The sequence below is a fragment of the Saimiri boliviensis genome, chromosome X, assembly GCF_048565385.1.
Source record: "Saimiri boliviensis isolate mSaiBol1 chromosome X, mSaiBol1.pri, whole genome shotgun sequence".
In the NCBI taxonomy this organism is placed as follows: Eukaryota; Metazoa; Chordata; class Mammalia; order Primates; family Cebidae; genus Saimiri; species Saimiri boliviensis.
This window is the reverse complement of record NC_133470.1, coordinates 37,308,120-37,314,205: the sequence shown is the minus strand read 5'-3', so window position 1 is coordinate 37,314,205 and position 6,086 is coordinate 37,308,120. Positions and strand designations below refer to the sequence as shown.

The 6,086-nt window shown below is 43.9% G+C and overlaps 2 pseudogenes; one reads left to right on the top strand and one right to left on the bottom strand.

The window, feature by feature from the left end:
* Positions 1–261: 261 nt before the first annotated feature.
* Positions 262–1,561, top strand: LOC101045841 (claudin-7-like; annotated as a pseudogene).
* Positions 1,562–2,822: 1,261 nt separating this feature from the next.
* Positions 2,823–4,170, bottom strand: LOC101050619 (divergent paired-related homeobox-like; annotated as a pseudogene).
* Positions 4,171–6,086: the final 1,916 nt, after the last annotated feature.

Genomic DNA, 6,086 nt, shown 5'->3' with positions numbered 1-6,086 from the left:
TACAACAAAGCGAGATGATAAATTGTCTTCCTCAAAAAACAAAATATGGGCCTGTTCCCTCTGCTGCGAGACTATCACTCCACCAAAGGGGTCCATTTGTGTATACTTTGGGTGACAAAATTTGCAGTCACCCGGCCAAACCTTTTTTTGTCTCTTTGGGTGACTTAAAAACTGCACTCCAAGTTGTCTCTCATGGGGATGCCCCCAAGTTTTATTTGCTTTACTGTAGGGTTGCCTGCCAGTTTTTTTATGAGGCTGGAAATGGCCAATTTGGGCCTGCAGTTGCTGAACTTTTCCATGGCTCTGCTGGGCTGGGTGGGCCCTGTGGCCTGTACCACCATTCTGCAGTGGCAGATGAGCTCAAGTGTGGGCAACAGCATCAACACAGCCCAGGCCATGTACAAGGGACTGTGGATAGACTACATCATGCAGACCATGGGCCTGATGAGCTGTGAAATACATGACTTGGTGCTCACCCTGCCAGCAGCCATACAGGCCCCTCGAGCCCTAATGGTGGCATCCCTTGTGCTGGGCTTCCTGACCATGTGTGTGGCCACCATGGGCATGGAGTGCATGTGCTGTGGGGAAAATGACAAAGTGAAGAATGCCTGTATAGCTGATATGGTTTGGCTCTGTGTCCCCACCCAAATCTCAGCTTGAATTGTAATCCTCACATGTCAAGGGAGGGAAATGACTAGTTTATGGGGGCAGTTTCCCCCATGATGTTCTCATGATACTGAGTAAATTCTCACAAGATCTGATTTTTTATTTATTTTTTGAGATGGAGTTTCACTCTTGTTGCCCAGGCTGGAGTACAGTAGCTTGATCTCGGCTCACTGCAACCTCTGCCTCCCAGGTTCAAGTGATTCTCCTGCTTCAGTCTCCCAAGTAGCTGAGATTACAGGCACCGCCCCTCCCCCCCCACCACATCCATATAATTTTTGTATTTTTAGTAGAGATGGGATTTCTCCATGTTGGCCAGGCTGGTCTCAAACTCCTGACCTCAGGTCATCTGCCCACCTCAGCCTCCTAAAGTGCTGGGATTACAGGTGCGAACCACCACACCTGGCCCTGATGGTTTTATAAATGGTAGTTTTTCCTGCTCTCTCACATGCTTTCTCTCTCCCGCTGCCATGTGAAGAAGGCCCTTCTTTCCCCTTCCTCCATGATTGTAAATTTCCTGAGGCCTCCCCAGCCATGATAAACTGTGAGTCAATTAAACCTCATTCCTTTATAAATTACCCAGTCTCGGGTATTTCTTTATAGCAGTGTGAAGACAAACTAACACAATACCTATGGTTAGAGGTGTCATTTTCATCATGGCGGGTCTTGCTGCCTTGGTAGCTTTCTCCTGGTATGGCCATTCAGATTGTCACAGACTTTTACAACCCCTTGATCCCTCTGAACATTACCTGCTATCTTTACTGGCTGGGCAGGGTCTTCTCTGGCCCTCCTAGGAGGTGCACTATTCTCTTGCTCTTGTCCTGGGAGTAAAAGCAAAACTGGGTACTGTGTACCCCACTCTTACTCTAAGTCCAACTCTGCCAAGGAGTACGTGTGAGCTGGGACCTCTTTGCCCCAGCCTGGCAGGATATGGGTGTATCTAGATGCCTGAAAAGACCTGGGGCAGAGCTCAGCCTGTGGGCAGGTTGCAGGACAAAAGCCTCCTGGTCACTCCATCCCTGCACACCATGTACTGTTCTCTGGGGGGTGGGATGGGAGAAACAAAAAAGAGAGGAGAGTGCACATTTTGTATAGTAATAAAAAATAAGTTTTGGAAAGTAAAAAAATACATGTGAGCAAGTAGGGATAGACCAGTGATAGCTACAACACCTACAGTATTGGCATCTGTACAGAAACATGTTTAGGGAAGCAACAGGGCATCTCACTGACCTGGGAACAACAAAATAACCAAAGGTACTCACTGAAAGTTCAGAGAGTCAAAGTGAGAACAGGAACTAAAACTGTAGGGGTAAACCTCCATGGCAATGGTCTGCAGTAAGGGCTAAGAGATCTAAAACAGTCTGGGTCATATAAGCTCTTAGAACTAACCAGCCAAAGCATCCTTTGAGGATAAAGATCCATACTGTGGAGACTTGCTGACCAATCTAAATTGAACAGGATAGTGACAATAGGGACAAAGGGAAGAACAGGACCAGAAAAAGTAGGGGAGGGTAACAGAGTCTGGAGATCTCAGAAATTAAGCCACCACATTTTTGACACTTCACGAAAACAACAGGCTCTAGTCATAAAGTTATAAAATCCATATTTCCCTTCTAATCGTTCAGGAAAATGAAATTCACATGGAAATGAACATAATAGAAAAAAGGACAAAAACCACATGATCATCTCAATAGATATAGAAAAATACAAATTCATAATATAAATTCTCAACAAACTTAGACTAGAAGGGAACTTCTTTAACCTTCAACCTGGTAAAGAGTATCCACAGGCTGGGCGTGGTGGCTCACACCTGTAATCCCAGCACTTTGGGAGGCCAAGGCAGGTGGATCACAAGGTCACAAGTTCAAAACCAGCCTGGCCGACATGGTGAAACCCCATCTCTACTAAAAACTATAAAACTTAGCCAGGCGCGGTGGCAGGTGCCTGTAATCCCAGCTACTCAGGAGGCTGAGGCAGGAAAATCACTTGAACCTGGGTGGCAGAGGTTGTAGCAAGCCAAGGTCGTGCCACTGCACTCCAGCCTGGGCAACAAGAGCAAAACTCTGTCACACACAAAAAAAGTCCTTAAAAAAAAAAAGAGTACCCACAAAACCCCCACTGTTTTGTTTTGTTGTTTTACAATACGTGCTTTTTTGTGTTTAGCATCTCTCTTGACTTTGTAGAGATGAACAGACAGAAGAAGTAGAATTGAAGCCTGGATAACAAACTTGGGATTCCAAAATGGGCTAGAGGCAGTGTATGTTAGGATCTTGGCAGCAGCCAATATGGACTATTTTTTGACCAAGGAAGTCATTTGTAGGGACCTTAAGGTTGGGGTACAGAATGAGTTGGATGAGTGCCCAGTGAATGATTCATACACACCAGGCTGATAGGATGAGCAGCACTGGGGAATCTGGGTAGTGTGTCTGTATTTCTCAGGCCAACACTAGTCTTGACTTCACCCTCTGGTATTGGTGGTTGTTGAGTTTCTTGTTTTTGCTGAATACACTCGCATTTTGCTTTCTTTTTCTTTTTCTTTTTTTGTTGAGATGGAGTTTCACTCTTGTTATCCAGGCTGGAGTGCAATGGCGTGATCTCGGCTCACCGCAACCTCCGCCTTCTGGGTTCAAGCAATTCTCCTGCCTCAGCCTCCCGAGTAGCTGGGACTACAGGCACTCACCAGCATGCCCAGCTAATTTTTGTATTTTTAGTAGAGACGGGGTTTCACCATGTTGACCAGGATGGTCTCGATCTCTCGACCTCGTGATCCACCCGCCCCAGCCTCCCAAAGTGCTGGGATTATAGGCGTGAGCTACCCGCGCCTGGCTGCATTTTACTTTCTTAAGTTTTGCTCTGTGGTTCTCGAACCAGACCTGCCGTACTGTTGGATGTATGCCTATTTTCGAGGCCATTGATAGCTAGGGTTTGGGTATGGGTTCTCATTGAAAAAGATGTTCAAATCTTCCAGTAGCTTCTCAGTGAACATGGTTCATTTCCTGTGTGAATGCATCTGATGCTTGCCTTTGGGAAGATCCTCTGAGTCTGACATCTTCTAATCCAGATGTGCTCCTATGTTCAGGTCCAGTGATAAGAAATAGCAAAGACTGAATCCAGACTTGAATAGCTTACTCCACAGCCACATCCGATTCTCAACCCCTTCCAACTCTTTCTCCCTATCTGCCTCCAATCTGATTCCTGGATCCTCCAGAAACCCCTGGATTTCTCCTAATCCTGTCCTACATCATACCTAATGGTGAAAGACTGCATGTTTTCCTCCAAGACTAGGAAGAAGGCAAGAATATCCACTCTTGCCACTTCTATTCAACATTATACTGGAGGTTCTAGTGCAATTAAGCAAAAAAAATTAAAAAGCATCCAGATTGTAAAAAAGGTAAAATGGTCTTTATTTGCTAATGACATGATCATCTATGTAGAAAATCCTAAGGAATTTATATACACATACACACACAACTATTAGAACTAATAAGTTCACCAGAGTGATGGGATACTTAGTATACAAAAATCAACTGTATTACTACGTATGAGCGATGAAGATCCTAAAAGTGAAATTTAAAAATAACTCAATTTACAATTGCATTAAAACCAATAAAATACTTAAGAATAACAAAATAAGTGTAAGACATGCACACTGAAAATTTAAAAATACTGACGAGGGAAATTAAAGAAGACCTAAATATATGGAGAGACATCCCATGATCATGGATTGGAAAACTCAGTAATATGGCAATTCTCTCCAAATTGATTTGTAGATTAACACAATCTCTATCAACATTCCAACAGAACTTTTTTGAGGCAATTGACAAATTGATTTCTGGGAGACAGTTCTCCATAGATAATTCATAGCTCCACACAGTCCAGGTCTTCTGAACAAAGAGCATGTTTGAATGGCAAAGGCCCTAGAAGCTAGAGATTTAGAGCTGTGTCTCCCTAGTAGGTATTTGCTTATATTTTAAGATAATAAACTTAGAGGCCTTCCACTCCCCTCCCCAGTGAAGACTTGTTTACATTCAAGAGAAAAGATGAAGTCATTATCTCTTTCTTCCTAAACGGGAGGATGGGCAGATGTGCCAGTAAACCTTATATAACATCAGAGTCTCCTAATTTGGGGATTTTTCTCTTGTAGTGAAACCCATTGCTTACTCAGGTAAACATCTGGTTCTCATTTGTGTTGCCCTGTGGAGAACTGGGGCATGAGGAATGAGGCACTAGTAAGATGGTACTCTGGATGCTGTTTTTACCATGAATTACAAACCGTCTATCTGTCCTTGACACAGGGGTTTGATATCTTCTGTCATCATATATATGTGAAATTGTCACAAACTAACTTGTTAGTTTGCAAGTAGAGTAAAATCTCAGACCCTTCACAGTTTATGACTTCATACTGATCCTGAAATTAAATGAAATAGATCCAGTACACCCCAAACAATTTTGAAAATGAAGAACAAAGTTGGAGGACTTTTAACTCTCAACTTCAAAACTTATTTATAAAGTTCAGTTATCAGTACAGTGCGGTGCTGGCATAAAGACAGACATATAGATCAAAAGTACAGAATTGAGAGTCTAGAAATAAATCTACATTTATGGTCAATTGACTTTTGACAAAAGTGCAAGGCATTTCAATTGGGGAAAGAACAGATAGTCTTTTCAACAAATAGTACTGAGAAAATTGGATATCTACATGTACACCATACTAAAAACTTAACTCAAAACGGAACAGAGACCTAAATATAAACGGTTAAACTATAAAACTTGTAACAGAAAACAGGAGAGAGCAATATGGCAGAATAGGAGGTTCCCTCACTCATATCCCCCCACAACAAGAATTCTGTACCCATCCACAGAGAAAAGTGTCTTTGTGGGATCCTTGGGACACAGGTAAGAAGTCGTGAAACCCGGTGGAGCCCAAGACCTAGGAGGGTAATTTTGAGAGTGCAGACCCACACCTAGGTGTCAGATCAGCTGACTGCTGTCCTGACTTCAGACCTGGAAATAGCCCTATTCTTCTAAGGGTTTGGCTGCAACCCCATCTGGCCTTGAGCCTGCTACCAAAACTATTTGCCAAGGGGTCCTGGAAGAATCAGGCACACTAGTGCCTCAAGAGACAGGCCTACCAACATTGGTGTAGGTAGTAAATCCAAAAGCTATCCTGTAACTCGGCCCCAGCCCCTCTCAAAAGTGGTCCCAGATTGGTACTACTCGCACAAGGACCCAGAGGGAAATTTGCCCATATGTGCTACTGGGACAGCCTTGCTGGCCTCCATCCCACAGTAGATCCTGAAGGGGCCCTGTCTCAGCTACAGCTCCTCTCTGCCACAGCCCAGGAGTATTCCCACCTACGCAGAAAACTGCTGGGAGACTAGCCTGTCTGAGCCATTGTGACAGGCTTGCCAGCTTTCTTCCCA